The sequence below is a fragment of the Artibeus jamaicensis genome, unplaced genomic scaffold (assembly GCF_021234435.1).
Source record: "Artibeus jamaicensis isolate MK-2021 breed Jamaican fruit bat unplaced genomic scaffold, CSHL_Jam_final scaffold_474, whole genome shotgun sequence".
In the NCBI taxonomy this organism is placed as follows: Eukaryota; Metazoa; Chordata; class Mammalia; order Chiroptera; family Phyllostomidae; genus Artibeus; species Artibeus jamaicensis.
In genome coordinates this window covers 24,358,263-24,377,597 of record NW_026522046.1, presented here as the reverse complement: position 1 = coordinate 24,377,597, position 19,335 = coordinate 24,358,263, and the positions used below count along the sequence as shown (strand labels likewise).

The window sequence follows — 19,335 nt, the reverse complement described above, 5'->3', positions numbered from 1 at the left end:
TCTCCGGGCAACATTCAAGTGGGTAGCGCCGGCCAATGGGAAGGAGCGCGGGCTTGCAGTTCGAAAGTAAACGCCCGCGGCTCCGGCGGAGGCCGGGCTTGAGCGCCGGGGCTCGGATAGCGGCGCGGCTCAACTTCCCGCGCTTGCGCACTAGGTACAGGCGCCCCGCCGAAGCCAAGAGGTCCGAAGCGGGTACCCTATGGCTGAACTGGAGTTCCTCGTCGGGAGCTCGGATGGCACCAATGGCCCCGGGAGAGGTGGGCTACGAAGAAGCCAAGGATACTCAGTACTATTTGCTTCACAGGTTCCCTGCTTGGAGGAGTCTCCCCACCCTCTGTGAAGGCACACTTACCCCAGTGGGCAGGGTCCGGGCCCGAGAGCCCGGTTTCTTGGGTTTATAGAGTCTGGACACCTGGCCCTACCCCAATACTGGGATGAGCGTGGAAAGAGGGGGCTTCTGATTATTTAGAATTGTCTTGTACTTAAAAAAACTAACCTTGTTAGAGCTAGTGGGATCTTTGGACTCATTGGGACGATCTCCCTGCTTCTTTCCCTGCTCTTCCCGCTCCCCAGTTTAGGAAATTATTGCCTAGAGATGACAACTGTTGCACAAATTCCTGATTTGCAATTCAGTTTCTCTACCAAGTTCCTATTTCACCTTCTTAACCCCCTAGAATCAGAAAACATACACATCAGTCATCCTCTTTCTTCAGAAACTTTATCCAGCTATATCTCAAGATACACTCATACATTCCCTCCCTTAACTATACTTTAAAGCCATTTACCACTGTGCTAAATAAAATTATGAGTATTGTTATACTGTGTATTGCCAGTACATTCTGGTTTTAAGCTCTTATAAATTACAGAAAAACATTCAACACAACGCAAAACAATGTGACGATTCCTGAGCTGATCTCAGATGTCTTCCCTAATTCAATTATTGAAAAAGGTAGTTTATGTTGTGTGGGTTCTGGCAATATCCAGAGATACCCAGTATTTCATGGTGACAGGGAATAAAAACTTTATACTACTCTGACTTATTATGAAATAGAATTAGAATAAAATATACTAACAAACGAATAAAAAGGACTCACGTACTTACAGTTTCCTTATAAGCATACTGCAAATGCCAGCACTTCCAGTTCCTGCCTGTACAAAAAACAGCCCTGACCACAACTTTGCAGGAATCTGGCTGCACTGACCAGCTCCAGGATGCTGGCACATTAAAGATCTGTATCAGGACCAGTAAGGATGCTGCCTGCACAGCCTCTCCTCCCAATATCTTTGTTCTCTTTGTCCCTTACCCTCCTTATAAAAGCCTCTGCCTGCACTGAGATGTTAAGGTGGGCTTTGAGATGAGAGTCCACCATCCTACAGGTTGCTGGCACTTGAATAAAACCACTTTCCCTTATATTGGTATATGCCTCTAGAGTTGGCTTTCAAAGCAGCAGGCAGCTGGAACTGCCTTGGGTTGTAATATATGAGAACATTTCAACTTTGTTATCCACATGTATTTTCTGGTTAAACATATAACTATAGCTTTTTAACTTCTGTCAAAATAGTATGTTGTGAATATCTTTCCATACCAATATATGTACTATACTTCTATAAAATTCTTCTCTTTTTTTAAAGCATAACTATGATGATAACTGTGGACTTTTGGTAATTATGATGACAACATAGATTCATCACTTGTAACAAATGTACCACTCTGGTGGAGAATATTAATAATGGGGAAGGCTATGTATATGGGGGGAGCAGGAAATATGTGGGAAATCTCTCTACCCTCAATTTTTCTGTGAACCTAAAAATACTGTTAAAAGTAAATAATAGGAGCCCTGGCTGGTGTAGCTCAGTGAATTGAGTGTGGGCCTGTGAACCAGAGGATCACAGTTCAATTCCCAGTCAGGGCACATGCCTGGGTTGCAGGCCAGTTCCCAGCAGGGGATGCACAAGAGACAACCATACATTGATGTTTCTCTCACTCTCTCCTTCCCTTCTTCTCTAGAGATAAGTAAATAAAATCTTTTTAAAAATAAATAAAAGTTCTGTTATTTTTTAAAAATTAAATAAAAATAAATAAATAATAGGTTCTCGCCCTGGCTGGTGTGGCTCAGTGGATTGAGTACTGGCCTGCAAACCAAAGGCTGGCTGGTTCAATTCCCAGTCAAGGCACATGCCTGGGTTGGGGGCCAAGTCCCCAGTGTGTGGGGTATGTGAAAGGCAGTTTCTCTTCCTCTTCCATCTAAAAATAAATAAACAAAATCTTTAAAAATAATAAATTCTTAACTTAAAAAAAGCTTTTAAAATTTTAAGTGTAATTCCTCCAGAATGCATAAATGTGGCTGAGTACTGCTTTGAACTATAATTTTCCCCACCTGTGTTTTCCCCTAAGAAGAATTATGTGTTTAGCAAGAAAGGAAAAATAGCTTTCACCATTGGACTTAACTGGCTTTTGTTTTCCGAAAAGCCTCAGCCCATTGAGGAAAATAACATTTGAGGGGAGAGACTGAATGTTCAGGATCAGAAAGAAGTCTAATAGCTCCAAAACCGAGACTACTCAGGTCCTGGGGGGAGCTGTGACCCCTAAAAGGAAGGGCTACACCTGTTCCTGCAGGGTGACTGCTTCAGAGGCCCATGGGCTTCCAACTTTGCCAAAGATTTCTGTCACTCAATGTGACTAGAAGTGCCAGAGAGCTAGCTACAGGAGCCTAAAAAGATGCCTTAATGGTAACAGTCACTTGACATTCTTAGGTTTATGGACTCTGTGGATGTGGCCACATACTAAATCTGATGAGCTCTGGGGCGGCCTGCAAGGCAGCCTTACAAACTCAGAGACTAAAGCAACCACATAGGATGGTCTGGGATGAAAACTCCAAACAGTTCATGGCAGGTCGTCATGTCCTAGGGCAGTATTTTTCCCTAACAAAGGTCAATAGACACCCTGACTGAGCCTGTCTGTTGTCTTTTTGCATCTAGGATAATATGCCTGATATCATGTCTTTGCAATAACAAAGTAATTTCCCTTTTTCCAGACCCTTCAAAGCACAGGCACCCCAGCAGTTCAGACTTCCTGACACAGCTGAAGGCTAAAGTATGAGATACAATCTGCTTTCTAAAAATATTTTTTAAAGATTTTATTTATTTACTTTTAGAGAGGGGAAAGGAGAAAGAGAGGGAGAGAAATGTCAATGTGAGACAGTCACATTGATCAATTGGTTGCCTCTTACATGCCCCCAGCTGGGGACCTGGCCCATGATCCAAGCATGTGCTCTGACTGGGAATCGGACTGGCACCCTTTCATTTCGCAGGCTGGCTCTCAATCCACTAAGCCATAGGAGCCAGGGCTAAAATATTTTCTGATGACAAGGAATAATTTTCTAAGAAATCATCATTGGTAAAAAGTGAAGAAAATGAAAATTATAATAATCCCCTCCTTTATAACCACTGTTCACAATGTGATGTGTATAGAAATTGCCTCAACTTGTGAACTTACATCAGAATAAAAGCCTCATTGTCTTTCCCTGTCACCAAACAATGAAATTAGTGGATACTGGCATAGTGATATCACCTTGGACTTAATGAAAGCCTGGACTTATTAAAAGTCTTTGAATCAGCCCTGGCTGGTGTGTCTCAGTGGATTGAGTGCATTTCCCAGTCAGGGCACATGCCTGGGTTGCGGGCCAGATCCCCAGTGTGGGATGTGTGAGAGGTAACCACACACTCTCTTTCTCCTTTCCTTCTCCTCTGTCAGGAAATAAATAAATAAAATCTTAAAAAAAAAAAACAACAACAAATCTTTGAATCCTATTCCTGTTCAGAAGTTGAGCAGCTTCTGTATTCTCCAGATTTTCTATGCATTTGCTAACATCGCTGGATTATGAACATTAGGCTTTATCATATCTTCCTAAGGAATGCGTAATGTTCTCTTCTTCCAGAACACTTCTTTCTCCCCAGCAAGCACTTCTTCCTAGAAGACATGCAGTGAGGGGATGAGCTGTGTTATAAAAATCCACTGCACCTGTCCCTTGATGCAATTAATTTATCTCTTGAGTTTTAAAGAGCAATTCCTTTGAATCGCCTTCCACCCTCAATTTCCAACACCTGGGGAAATTCCTGGGGCTTCCCCTAAGATTTCTGAAAACTTCCATGGATTTAGTTTGAAGTCCCCCTTAGCTCCAGGGGTGATGCCCCTATTTCACCCCTATGTCATCCCAGAATGCACAGCTCAACCTCAATTCTAGTTTCCCTGAGAAATCTCTTCGCCCCCAGAGGACTGCATTGCGTAGCACCCAGCATTCCTCCATCTCCTTTGCCCACGTCTTCTCTCCTTTCCCCCTGGATCCCCTTTCCTCCAGTCCCAGATTCATCCTGTGCATTTATTCGGGTAGCCTCCTGTTATTTGCGAGCCTATGCTTCCTAAAATTTAGTCTTTGAACCAGTAGCATCAGCAGCACCAGGAATGTGTTAGAAAAGCAAACTCAGGTCCAATCCCAGACCCACTGAATCTGAAACTCCTGGGGCAGGGAGCTGGCAATGTGTTTTAAAAAGCCCTCCAGGGTTTTGATGCCTGTTAAAGTTTGAGAACTACTGCACTCCCACCCAAAGTTTAAATTCTCCCCCATATCTGCCTCCAAAGTTATTCTGTGAATGAAGGAGCATCCCCTACCCCCACCAAAAGAGAAATTCTCACACGAGCTATCGAGAGAATATATATATATATATATATATATACACATCCCTATCAAACTATATTCTATATTCATTATCATGCATTTGCTCCTTGCTTTTCTTTCTCTTCCCCTCTGATCAAACAGCTTCCCTTACTTGTTATGAAACACAGAGGTGGGGCGAGGGACCTGGCCATTCTTTTGACCGCAGCCTGATTTACTGAGTTGCCAAACCACTCCAGAGTAATCTGGGTGGGTCCAGCCTGTGGGTATTTGATAGACAGTGGATTCAGGACAGGACACTTAAGTGTAAGAGCTTGTGAGGATAACGAGTGCATGGAATTAACTAGCAACACCAAACTCTGAGAAGTTGAAAGGCTAATATAAATTAAGGGTGCTCCCATTATTCCAACAGGTAATTAACTTAAAAGCGTTGAGCTACTCTGGAGGAGCAGAGGAGATACAGGAGGGGAAGAGACATGACAGTAGCCTCAATCCCAACCCCCACCATGTTCCCGGAAGTTCACAGACCATGTGGTGAGTACCCTAATCTCCAGAGACCAATGCTCTTTCCGAAGAACGGAAAGAGACCTGGGACTTCATTGGGCTGAAGCCCTGTTAGAAGCACAGCAAATTCTTTTTCTTTAAGACTTTATTTATTTATTTATTTATTTATTTATTTATTTATTTATTTTTACAGAGAGGGGAAGGGAAGGAGAAAGAGAGGGAGAGAAACATCAATGTGTGGCTGCCTCTCATGCACCCCTTACCGGGGACCTGGCCTGCAACCCAGGCATGTGCCCTGACTGGGAATGGAACCGGCGACCCTTTGGTTTGCAGCCTGTGCTCAGTCCACTGAGCTACACCAGCCAGGGCAACAGCGAATCCTTTATGAGCTCTGTATTTGCTTTTCCAATCCCACCTCCCAGTCTGTCTCTTCCATCTCTGAAATCCTGATTAGTTTTGGTCACTGACATGCCTGGTCCTCTCTCTTATGCATGATCAACCCCTTATTTCTCCAGTTTTTCTTTCCCTGACCTACATTTCTACCATTCCACTTCCTCCTGAAATTTTCTCTGCACTATGACCTCTGGAACTTCTGTTTCCAGGAAAGCAAACTCCCCATATATTCCATCTTTCTGATCAAAGCACCCTCCACTTTGGAAAGCTGACTTCTCCCTGAGGAAACATGTCTCCTTCATCTCCCCCGGGAACGCTGCGCTTTCCCCCACACGCAGGTGCAAGACTAACCCAATCTCATCAGCTGTGGATACTGACGAGAACGCAGTTTGTGTTCGTTCCTTCATTCCCACCACCAGCAAAACCGTGGCCCACAAAGTTCCCCTGTGACCCCAGAGGGGCACTCCCATGTACTCCTGCTCTTCTCACCAAGACCTTAAATTGAGCTCACTGCCTCAGGCTACTGGAGGCTGCCACACACAGGTGGCTGGTATTGCATAGAAGTGAGGCCTCTGTCTCCAACCTTGTATCCCCAAGACCCCGAAGTCTCACAGGGCCCCTTATCATCCAGTCCCTACAGAACCTCTCAGGGTCTCCATTTCCTTTCCTTCCACCATGTCTTCCGCACACCAGGTAGCAATGTCCTTTTCCTCTTTCTGTTTTGTTTTCAATTTTCCCCCAGCTTTATTCAAATATAATTGACAAGTAACAGGGTATAAATTTAAGGTGTACAGTGCAATGATTGGATATACACATATATTGTAAAATTACCACAAAAAAGCCAGCTGAAACATATGTCACTCACATAGTACTTTTATCTTTTCCCTTTTTCGGACAAGCAGAAGTTAATACTGCCCATGCATATTGAGAATACATACGGATCCTAGGGGCTGGGGCTTTATACAGCCTCACACAATAAGCTCCAGCAGCATCTGACACACTGCATCACCTCTCTTTCTAGAAAGACACGCATTTTTGGTTTTCAGGACACCACAGCCTTTGGTTTCCCTCCTCTCTGGCCACATCTTCCCCTTCGGAGATCCTTTTCTATGCCTAAGCCTACTCGTTGATTAATGTTTCTTTCTTGGGCCCCGACTTTCCTTTCACTCCACCTGCTTCTCTTGGCCCGACGTGCACCCTGTACTAGCCTCAGTGACTGCGGGTAGGATGGAGACGCCTGGAGCCACAGCTTTAGCCTAGACCTCCTTCTCCACTTCAGAGCCACGTATTTTCTCACTCACTAGACATTTCTTCTTGGATGCCTCTTGTGTACTTTATCATTACTATGTCCTAAATCATAGTCCTTCCCCACAAACGAGCTCTTTGCCTGTGCTTCCCATTTCAGTGAATAGCAACATCACTATTCTAATTGCGCTAGTCTAGGGGGTCTCTTATTTCCTACTTCACCTTCACTCTTGACAATCAGTAAATTACAAAGTCTAGAGTCGGGTCTTAACCTTGCGGTTCAGGTCAATGTGATTCCTCTTGGATGTTCTATGTGATGAGACACTTGCCCTGGCTGGTGTAGCTCAGTGGATTGAGCGCGGGCCTGTGAACCAGAGGGTGACCAGTTCAACTCATAGTCAGAGCACATACCTGGGTTGATTCCCAGTTTAGGGCACATGCCAGGGTTGTAGGCCGGGTCCCCAGTGAAGGCGCGTGTGAGAAGCAACCACACATTGATGTTTATCTCCCTCTCTCCTTCCCTTCCCCTCTCTCTAATAAATAAAATATTAAAAATAATAATTGAAACACTTCACCTAGAGTTTTTCTCTCCTCCAGGGTAGTGCTTTCCAATCTGTTTCTCATCACAGTATACCCAAGTTTGTGCACAGCACACCGGGATGACCGTTTGAGACTGCAGGAAGAAGCTGTGAGGTTATACCTATTGCCCCAGAGACTAAGGCAGTCATAATCTTGGCTCACTGCAAAGCTGTTCGTGCCATGCTGAGAAGCAATGGGCTAATTTCTTTACCCTTCTGCAGCCAGAGTGGGCTTTCTAAAGCACCGAATTTACCAGGTCGTTGTCCTGTTTAGAATCCTCCTGTGGCTACCTAGCAGCTTGCACCACTCTTCAAGATCTGACCCTGCCTCCTCCTCTAGCCTCCTCACTCCCTCTTGCCTTCTCACATCCCCCTCTTCTTGTTCCAATCACACCAGCAAGACTTGCCTTTATCTAGAGAGTCCTATGAGCCCTTGCCTCTAGACTTCCTTTTCCCTCAGACACTACCAACCTTCCCCACTCCCCAGGGCTGGCACTTAGTACTACCTAACATGTAAATTAAACGAGGGCAGGGACCATGCCCAGAATTGGATCTGGTTCATTTTAAGAACCCAAGCACATCCTGAGGAGTGAAGGAGTCAGCTTTTGTGATACAGCACTAGACCAGGGAGGAGACACTTGGGTCCCTGCTGGGCCACTAATCTGCTAAACTCGCCTGGGCCTCAGGCTTCTCAGCCATCGAATTAGGGAACCGATCTCTGAATTCCCTTCCAGATCAGAAGGCCACGCTCCCCAGAGCTCTTTGGATCCCAGTAGTTCTTTATAGCCACGCAATTCTTCACCTTTGCAAATAAATGAAGGTTTAAATTTGTAACACTTTCTACAAATTTCTGTTCTACTGGAAATCAGAAAGTAACTGAATGTAAACAGTACCTTTGTAATAATACTTGTGACAATTCTGAATTTGGTGAGAACAGCACACCTGGATCCCCCCCTCCTCTGGCCCCAGAGTTAGTGTATGAGGGCGTAAACCAGGCGACGGCGGAGGGGAAGGTTCTAGAGCCCCTGTGCCTCCTCTTTTCCTGCCTTCATTCCTTCTCCACTTGGTTCCAGGAAAGGACAGACACAGTGTTTGAAGGCTGGCTATGGAATAAGATCTAAGCAAGGAGGTGGAGAGGTAGGTAGCACAAGGTCTGGGGCAGGCTCTTCAGTTCTTCCCAGACCAGTCATCAAAAAAAGCTTGGGTCATCATAAGGAAAAGGGGTCACCTTAGTGCTGTGCTTTATACTGGGCAGTGACTCGAACTGAAAACGAAGCCAGTAAATGACCCAACTCAAGAAGAAAGAGAAATGTCACTCCTCCCAAGGGGAAAAAAACCCCTAAGAAACTCAGCCACTGTTAAGGGCCTTTCATCCTGAAATTCTCTTGGTTTGTTTTGGACTAAAACCAAGTGTCAAGCCAAAGTCATTGCCTCTTGTTAGGATTTCTGCCAGGTAGTAAATTTACAGTTCAAAGGCCTTGCTAGGAACTGCTGACCATAATGCTGGCCATCAAATGCTAAACCATTGTGTTGTTGTACTCATTATGGGCAGATTGAAGTTTATACTACAGTATTCTTGTTCATTTATATATTCTTTAGTTTGAGAGAAATGACAGCTATAATAAACACACATATATGCACATACATATATATTACTAGGTCTTCTGGAATGTCATCTAAACCCATATACTAATGATTGTTTTTATTTCAATAGTTTTTTTAACTTTTAGGTATATATTTATTATTTCACCTTTACTCACACTTGCTTTTAAAAACATGTTTAATACACCCAGTGGAGTAGTGGACAGGTGTTGAGACTTGATGGGCTGAGAAACTTCAAAAACATGACAATTGCTGGGAGGTGAGGAGTGACGAGGGAGGGAGGAAGGGGAATGAAAATAAAAACGAATTCCTGCTTCAGCAGCTCATCATTTCGCAATATGTGTCCCTGGAGATAAAATTACTTTTCTTCTGGCTTTAAAGTGACAGACCTGTCCTGGGTGGAGTGGGGTAGCTCAGTGGATTGAGCGCCAGCCTGTGAATCGAAAGGTCACTGGTTCGATTCCCAGTCAGGCCTGGCTTGTGGGCCAGGTGCCCAGTAGGGGACGTGTGAGACGCAACCAATTAATGTTTCTTTCCTTGTCTTTATCCCTTCTTTCCCTTCTCCCTAAAAATAAATAAATAAATTAAATAAATCTTTAAAAAACAATAACAACAAGGTTCAGTATATATATGAAACCAGTGGCAAAAAAAAAAGGTAAGACTCAAGATAAACAAAACTTACCTGACCAGAGAGAAAAAATATGTGTGTGTGTGTGTGTGTATATATATATATATATATATATATATATATATATATATATATATATATCTGGGAATACGAGGAAGAATAACCTTTTAGTGCTGGTGGGCATGGTTCGATTGGTTGGGCAATGCCTGGAAAAGTGGTTCTATTCAAGGTCAGGGCACATACTTAGGTTGCAGTTTGGTCCTAAGTTGGGCACTTGCAGGAGGCAACCAATAGATGTTTCTCCCCCACTCTCTCTCCCTCCCTTCCCTTCTCTCTTAAAAAAAAAAAGAATAGAAAAGAATAATGTTTCAATTAATATTAAGCAAGATATAAAGCCAGTAACCCACAAAATAAGGACAGAATGCAGTGAAGAAGGAACAGTCAGGAATACAAATAAAGCTCCTGGATACGAAAAGAAAAGACTGGTAAAGTAAAAAGGCAAAAAGGAAAGAAAGAAAAAAGAATTCATAAAAACTGAAACAAAAAGTGAAAAAAGAAAACTTCTCAGAATGTTAAATAAAAAAGACAGAGGGATGAAAAGTAGCATCTGAGACCCAGTATTTATGCTCCAGAAAGAGAGAAGAGAGGAACTGGAGGAGAAATTATTTTTAAAAAATTATAGAACATTTTCAAAATCTGAAATCACAAGTCTGCCAACGCTGATAAATTAAGCAAGATCCATGCTGGATAGATCACCATCAAGTTTCAGAGCACCAGGTACAAAGAGATCTTTAAAAGATTGGGGGGGGGGATAAACAGACCACCAATAAGGGAATGAGAACCCAACTGTGGTAAGAACTACCATAGTAACATTAAATTCCAGAAGACATTGAAATAATTTCTTCAAGACTCTGAGAATTCTGGATTTAAATATAGAATTCTATACCAGGCTAAATTAATGTGAAGGAAAAAGAAAGATATTTCCAGACAAAGACCTCAAAAATTTACTACCTCCACAAAATATTTCTGAGGACGTTAGTAGAGGATAAGTGTCTATAAAACAAAAGAAATAAACGAAGGAATTTTTAACCTCTTGCAATGGATTACCTCTTGCAATGAGTTCACATTGGAGCAGAGAGTGAAAGGCTGGGGAAGGGATAACTCAGGGGGAAAAGAGAGATTGTGGTATCAGTTTGTAGAGGAGTCGATATAGTCCTAGCACACTATTTGGCTCTACAGTGAGCAATAGGTACACACTAGTATAATCCTATTTGTGACTTTTTGACTCTTAGAACCAAATCATAGTCAGGAGAGACAATAAAAAGAAATATACACTTAATGGTTTATAGCAATATTATTCATAATAGCAAAAACAAAGGGGAAACAACCAAACTGTGTATCGGCTGAGATGGAGAAACAAAATGTGTTATTTTCATCCACTGGGACATGATTGGACAATAAAAAGGGAAGACATATTGACATACACTGGAACGTGGATGAACCTCAAAAACGTTATGCTAAGTGAAACAAGCTAGTTGCAAAAGACTACATGTTGTGGGTTCACTTATATGATGTGTCTAGAATAAATAAATCTATGCAGACAGAAAGTAGATTCGTGGTTTTGTAAGGCTGGGGGAGCTATGGGGAAATGGGGAGTGACTGATAATAGGTATGGGTTTCTTTTGGTGCTAATAAAAATGTTCTAAAGTTATAATAATGGTTGCATAACTCTAAATATACTAAAAACTTCTGGATTGTACACTTCAAATGTGTGAACTTCATTGTATGGAAATTATACCTCGATCAAGTGTTATGTTTTTGGTATTGTTTTGGAAAGCTAACAAAAGTTGGGAGGGTGAGAGAGGGACAAAGAGATGAGGAAAAGAGTTGAAGTGATAATACCCTTATCTTATTTATCAGGGAGTTAAGAGATAATGTTGATAAGATTAAAAAATGGAGGTTTAAAGGAACAATTTAAGCCCTGGCTGGTGTGGCTAAGTGGATTGAACACGGGCTGAAAACTGAAGAGTCGCTGGTTTGATTCCCAGTCAGGGCACATGCCTGGGTTGTGGGCCATTTCCCCAGTAGGGGGCGTGCAAGAGGCAACCACACATTCATGTGTCTCTCCCTCTCTTTTCCACTCTCTAAAAATAAATAAATAAAATCTTAAAAAAATGAAGGAACAGTTTAAAGTATAAAAGGTAATGGATAGAAGAATTAAAAAATGATAGATCCATCTCACATCCAATGTAGGCATGTGTCCTGACTGGTGACATTTCATTTTGCAGGGATGATGCCCAACCAACTGAGCCACAGCCACACAGGTCAGGGCTGTAGTACTTTAACTAAAGCAAAAAGACAAAAAAAAAAAAAAAAGAGGTTATGATTATAAAATTAATGTATGAAGGAAAAATATGTTATCTTGTATGAAAAAACATATTTCAATCTCCAACTAGACAATTACAGGCCAAATTAAATTTTCTGTCATGAGACCAATTTCAAAATACTGCATTCTTCCATAAAGCCTATAACACTGCCACCTCGTGGCAGTAAAAGGAAATTTTATTTATGTGGAAATTAAATTTATATAATTCACGTGGTTCAAAATTAAATTTTTAAAAAGTATCATGTGATAAAAAGCATCTCTCCAACCCTGTATTTCAGAAACCCAGTTTCTCTCCATAAACAACCCAGTGTTAATAGTTTCTTGTGTATATTCTTCCAAAAAATACAGGGTCTGGCAGAAGTAAGGCCTGCTTGAGTGTGGTTGGTAGGGTAATAATATGGGTGTAATCATTTATAGTTTTAATTTGAACATTTCACCTGGAATGTCATATGGTGTGCTTGAGTGTGATATGGTTATGTTACAGAATTACATGGTTATGATTCTGTAATAAAATATTTTGTAATAAAAAAGGGGTGTTATTTGTTCCAGACCCTGTATTTTTAAGCATAACTAGAGCAAATGTGTGTATGTATGTATATTTTACACAAATAATAGAACACTACATAGAGTTATATGTTTTGCTTTTTCAGTATTTTAATATTTTGGAGATTTTTCTATATCAATACATGAGTCTTCCTTAATATTATTAGTAGGTATAAAATATTCCATTATGTAAATGTTGATTGATTTATTAACCAGCCCCTTATTTATAGTTAATTCTAGTCTTTAGATCTTGCATACATTTTTATGTATGCCATTTCTCGCATTTTGGGAAGGATACCCGTATTTATTATTTTGAGAGATTTATCAAATTCCTCTCCACTGAGTTTGCACTCCAAAGAGCAAGAGACATGAACATACTGTTTCCCTGCACCAATGACTTTGTGTTATCCAAGCTCTTCTGATCTTTAACAATGTAGAAAACAAATGGTTGCTTGCTGTTTAGATTTAAATCTAATTTATTATGGGGGAGGATGAGTGTATTTCCATGTTTAGGAGCCTGTCTTAGTTTGCTGTAACAAAGTACCACAGAGTGGGTGGCTGAAGGAACAGAAGTTTATTGCCCCAGTTTTGGAGGCTGGAAGTCTGACCGAGCTGTCGGCAGGGTTGGTTCCCTTCCAGGGCTGCGGGGATCTGCTCCACGCCTCTGCCCTAGCCTCTGGCGGGTTGCTGGCAGTCCTTGGCATTCCCTGGGCTGGAGGAGATCATTGCTGTCTTCATACGGTGTTCTCCCTGTGCCCATATTTTCTCTTTTTATAAGGACACTAGTCATAGTGGGTTAGAAGCCATCCTATTTTGATTTGATTGCTCACCTCTTTAAAGACCTGTCTTCAAGTTAGGTCCCGTTCTGAAGTGCTGAGAGTCAGGACTTTAACATAGGACTTTCAGGAGGACAAAATTTGGTTCACAACAGAGCCATTTATGTTTTCTTAACCTGTCCGTATATTTTATCCATTTTCCCATCAAGCCCTTAAAAATCGATTTGTAGGACCTTTTCATTTGTTAGGAAAATTGTTCCTCTCTCGAGGATCATTAGAAATAATTTTCTGTTGCTTTTCTTTTAAAGTTTTCTGTCTTATATTTTCCTGCTCAGATATTTTTTTTTACTTTTTAACTAATTAAATTAATTGATTTCTTGTTTTTGACATTTCTGAGTTTTTGTACTGTACCCAGAAATTTCTTCCTCTCTTTGCAGTTATGGTTTTCCCATGGTTCTGCCTAGTACTTATATACTATTAGTGGTTTTTGTCTTTTTTTTGCTTTTATTCCTTCGGATTTTTCCTGTTATGAGGTGCAAAGTATGAAGCCAACCTTCCTCCTGGATGACTACTCCGTTTTCCATTATTATTTATTGAATAATTCCTCTTTCCCTAGTTATCTGAGATACTGCTTTTAAAATATATTATGTTTCTAATTGGTTTATTTCTGGATTTTCAAAAAATTTCACTCCAGTGCACTGTTATCGAGCCATCTACACTGTTTTCATTAAGAATTTACATTTTAAAATACGGCAGAGCTAGTACTCTTTCAGAAACTTCATCTTGCCTCTTGTTTATATTTTTTCTTTTAAAAGGTCAGCTTGGGTAGAAACTTCACAGAGGCTTCCCTCTTGCATCTCGGCCACCCACACACCATCCAGACAGGAAAATCAGGAAACTTCGGGGCCATGTGAGCCAAGGCCACGGCTGCATGGACAAGCACAGGAAGCGCCTGGGAGGTCAAGGTAACGCTGGTGGCTTGCATCAGCACAGGATCAACCTCGGCAAATACCACCCAGGTCACTTTGGGAGAGTTGGTGTGAGGTCACACCTAACTTACAGAGGAGCCAGAGCTTCTGCCCCACTGTCAACCTGGACAAACTGCGGGCCTCGGTCAGGGAGCAGACACGGGTAAACGCTGCCAAAAACAAGACCGGAGCCGCTCCCATCGCAGATGCGGTGTGATCGGGCTACTGCAGAGTCCTGGGGAACGAAAGGCTCCCAAAGCAGCCTGTCCTGGTGAAGGCCACGTTCCTCAGCACAAGAGCTGAGAAGATTAAAGAGTGTCGGTGGGGCCTGTGGGCCGGTAGCTTGAAGCCACAGGGAGGGGAGTTCATTAAATACAAGTGCTTTTGTCTTCTGGTCTGAGTGTAGGTTCTTTGGCACCTGTGTGCCAGAAACCTGCCTAACAGGTTCTAGGGGTTGAAGGTATGAGGACCTGGGCTCCTCTGCCAACTCCCCTGAGAAAGAAAGTGTGCAAGATACTACCGACACTTACAGGCCTCGGTCGGCTACCTGACCACAAGTTTCCATTTATAAAGTGAAACTGATAGCAAAATAAATAAACAAATAAATAAAAGGTCGACTTGGGAGAACTGACATTTATGATATCTTATTTAAGAAATGCACATGATTTTTAATTTAAATGGCCATGTAGCATGTTTTGGTTTTTTTTTAAACAGGTATATCTTACACACAGTAAGTTTCACTCCTTCTGGTGGTCAGTTCTAGGAACTGTGACACATGAATACAGTCCTACGTAACCAGCGCCGGACTTTTTTCTTTGGAACATTTCTCCATCACCCTTGGGCACCTGTGTAGTCAGTTTCTCCCCTCCCTAGTTCTCGACAACCACTGATCAATGTTTTATCCTTATCTATTTAAAAAAATTTAGGTTATAAAGACATTTATTTAAAGTTATATATTTGCAGCCCTAATGGTTCTAAATTGTACAGTTCGGGTTGAAGCAACACATTAAAATACTGAGGACAGCCCTGGCTGGTGTGGCTCAGTGGACTGAGTGAGGGCCTGCGAGCAAAATGGTTGCCAGTTCGGTTCCCAGTCAGAGCACATGCCCGAGTTGCAGGCCAGGTCCCCAGTAGGGGGCACAGGAGAGGCAACCACACATTGACGTTTCTCTCCCTCTCTTTCTCCTTCCCTTCTCCTCTGTCTGGAAATAAATAAAATCTTTAAAACTAAAATAAAATACAGAGGACAGATGCATCCACAGATTTTGATTACATGATTATTTCTTTGCCCATTCTTCTCTTTTTTCTCTTTCCCAAATAACCTCTTTTGGAGGTTATTACTATATTACTATATTACTATATTACTATACTTCAAGGTAGAATTTATCCTCCTCCTATTTTGTCCACTGCTCTTTATCTACTTTCTGAGAAAGGGGAAGGGAGGGAGCAAGAGAGGGAAGGAAACATCAATGTGTAAGAGAAACATCAGTGAACATCAGTTGATTGCCCCTCACATGCCCCCAACTAGGGGGACCTAGCTCACAACCTAAGCAATTGCCCTGCCAGGGAATTGAACCTGCAACATTTTGGTTTGCAGGCTGGCATTCAACCTGCTGAGCCACACAAGTCAGGGCTGCCCACTGCTCCTTAGGCAAGAGCAACTGTCTCCTAGACAGGTCCAGTGCTCTCTTAATTCGAACATCCTGTTGTACAGGTTTCCGGGAAGCCTTCCTACAGCTTCTTTCATCTGGTCATCCACAGGTATTGTATGGTCCCCCATGAACACCAGCTGACTGAATCCCGCAGCATGTGGTACCATTTCTGAATGCCCTCCCACCACTAGTCCGATGTGCAACAGCAGGCCTGCCCACCACTGTGCCCTGAGACTCTGTCCTCATAGTTTTGTCTATTCTTGATTGTCACATAATAGGAATCAGATGATATAAAGCATTTAATTCTAGCTTTCACTAGGCAAAGTTCATTTGAAGTGCATTCATGTTGTCTTATGTTTTAGCTTCTTTTGCTTGAAGATTTTATTTATTTTTAGAGAGAGGGGAAGGGAAGGAGAAAGAGAGGGAAAGAGACATCAGTGTGTGGTTGTCTCTCACACACCCCCTGCTGGGGACCTGGCCTGCAACCCAGGCATGTGCCCAGGTATGGACGTGTGGATGTGCCAGTTTATTCCATTCACCAGTTGAAGGAACTTTGGGGTTGTTTCCAGTATTTGGGGATTATGACTAATGCAGCTAAAAACATTCACACACAGGGTTTGTGTGAATGAAGCTTTTATTTCACTTAATACCTAGGAGTGAGATTCCTGGTTATAGGGCAAAGTATATGCTTAACTTTAAATCTGCCAAACTGTTTTCCAAAAGGACTGGACCATTTTGCCTTCTTCCCAGGAATGTATGAGAGTTGCAGTAGCTTTGCATCCTTGTCAGCATTTGGTACATTTCATTCATGGTTAGTGATGAACATCTTTGCATATTTATTTGCTACCCACATATCATTTTTCATGGTGTCTGAGTAAACTTTTGTTCATTTTAAACTGGATTATTTTCTTATTGAGTTTTTAGAATTTATAGGAGTGGGCAAAAGTAGGTTTACAGTTATACACAAAGCAAGAGTTTGTGCTTGTACTATTATTGTATTATTTCCCATATGAACAACTGTAAATCTACTTTGCCAACTCCTGTATTTTAAGATGACATTGATTTCCTGCAGTAGCATTCAAAGTTTTCTGCACCTTAATTGGACACATTTCTTTCACATGTTATCATGTGGGTGAATTTCTACTGTAAATATATTTTCATCATATCTACTATGATACTCACATACATACATATACATATTGCTGCGGATGTAGCCTGTCATACACAGGAACAGGTCAGTAGGGGCTGGTCCCTGAAGGTCTCTGGGCTCTAATGGACGAATGGCACCCAGAAGTGTCTTCCCGCGATAGTAGTCTTGTGGTGTTTACTCCAGTGCACGCTGATGATAAAAAGCCTAACACTGTGCTGGCTGCTAATGAAAAACTATTCACGCAGTCCAGCCCCAGAGTCACAAAGTAGGGCAGAGAAGGGTGGATTTGGACCCCAAAGACCATTGATAGTGGATACATCTCTAAATATTTTTTTGGCCATTCCCTCTTCTCTATTTCTACTATGACTGTCCTATTCTGGACTTCCCTTTCTTTTCTGTTAAGTGTATTTTTAAAAAAATATTTACTTACTTATTTTTTAGAGAGAGGAGGAAGGGAGAAAGAGAGGACAGAAAACATCAATGTGTGAGAGAAACATCCACCAGTCGCCTCTCACTTGCCTTTTGCATGCCCCCACCTGGGGACTGGCCAGCAACCCAGATGTGTGCCCTGACTGGGAATTGAGCCTGCAACCTTTTGGTTCACATGGCCAGTGCTCAATCCACAGAGCCACACCAGCCAGGGCAGGACTTTCTTTTCTGAAGCCCAATCGCTCTAGAAACTTTCTAATTAGTCTTCCTGCCTCTATTCTTGTCTTCCTGAAATCCATATTCAACAAGGTCGACAGAGTGATTTATTTAAAAGTTTAAATTTGACAATGGCACTTTCATATGTAAAATCCCTAAGTCTCTCCTCCTAAATGTTATGTATTATTTGTTTTGGTCCCATTTCCCTGCTCCCTAGTTAGACTAAAATGACACCCCCAACTCCATCCTCAACACACACACCTCCCTGATATCGTTCACAGAGAAAAGCTCTCATCCCAACTCTGGCTAACTCCTGAGTCAGTCAGGAGATCCTACTTTCTCCAAGAAGCCTTCCCTGACAATTCCTCTCCCTAAAGTCTGCATTAAGTACCCATTCTGTTTGCTCCCATAAATCCATTTATTCTTTCATCTAAAGAATATTTGTACTTTTGTCCAGGCGATGTGCCATATGGTTCCTGCTACAGTTGAGTGACATATGAATCTTGTAAACTTTGTTATGCTTTAAAGCAGAGATTTTCAACCAGTGTACTGCTAGAACTTTTATTTATTGATTTATTTAGTATATTTTATTGATTATGCCATTACAGTTGTCCTATTCCCCCCTTCATTCCCTTCTGCCCTGCACACCCCTCCCCCACAATTCCCCCCTTTAGTTTATGCCCACGTGTCTCAAGTTCTTTAGATTCTATATTTGCCATACTATTCTTGCCTCCCCCATCTATTTTCTACCTACTGTCTATGCTACTTATTTTCTGTACCTTCTCCTCCTCCCACTGCCCTGTTGCTAACCCTCCATGTGATCTTCATTTCTATGGTTCCGCTCCTGATCCTCTTCTAGCTGTCCTCTTAGTTGGCTTTTGTTTTAGGTGTGGTTGTTAATAACTGTGAGTTTGCTGTCCTTTCACTGTTCATATTTTTTATCTTCTTTTTCTTAGATAGGTCCCTTTAATATTTCATATAATAAGGACTTGGTGATGATGAACTCCTTGAATTTGGTCTTATCTGAGAAGCACTTTATCTGCCCTTCCATTCTAAATGAAAGCTTTGCTGGATAGAGCAATCTTGGTTGTAGGTCTTTGGATTTCATGACTTGGAATACTTCTTTCCAGCCCTTTCTTGCCTGTAAGGTCTCTTTTGAGAAATCAGCTGACAGTCTTATGGGAACTCCTTTGTAGGTGACTGTCCCCTTATCTCTTGCTGCTTCTAGGATTCTCTCCTTCATTTTAATCTTGGGTAATGTAATTATGATGTTCCTTGGTGTGTTCTTTCTTGGGTCCAACTTCTTTGGGACTCTCTGAGCTTCCTGGATTTCCTGGAAGTCTATTTCCTTTGCCAGATTGGGGTAGTTCTCGTTTATTATTTGTTCAAATAAGGTTTCCACTCATGGCTATTCCTCTTCCCCCTTTTGGTACCCCTATAATTTGGATGTTGGAATGTTTAAAGATGTCCTGGAGGTTCCTAAGCTTCTCCTCATTTTTTTGAATTCTTGTTTTTTCATCCTTTTCTGTTTGGTCATTTTTCCCTTCCTTCCTTCTGGTCGACTCCCTTGATTTGAGTCCCAGTTTCCTTTC

The 19,335-nt window shown here is 41.9% G+C and overlaps 1 pseudogene; it reads left to right on the top strand.

The window, feature by feature from the left end:
- Positions 1–35: 35 nt before the first annotated feature.
- Positions 36–14,758, top strand: LOC119035124 (60S ribosomal protein L27a-like; annotated as a pseudogene).
- Positions 14,759–19,335: the final 4,577 nt, after the last annotated feature.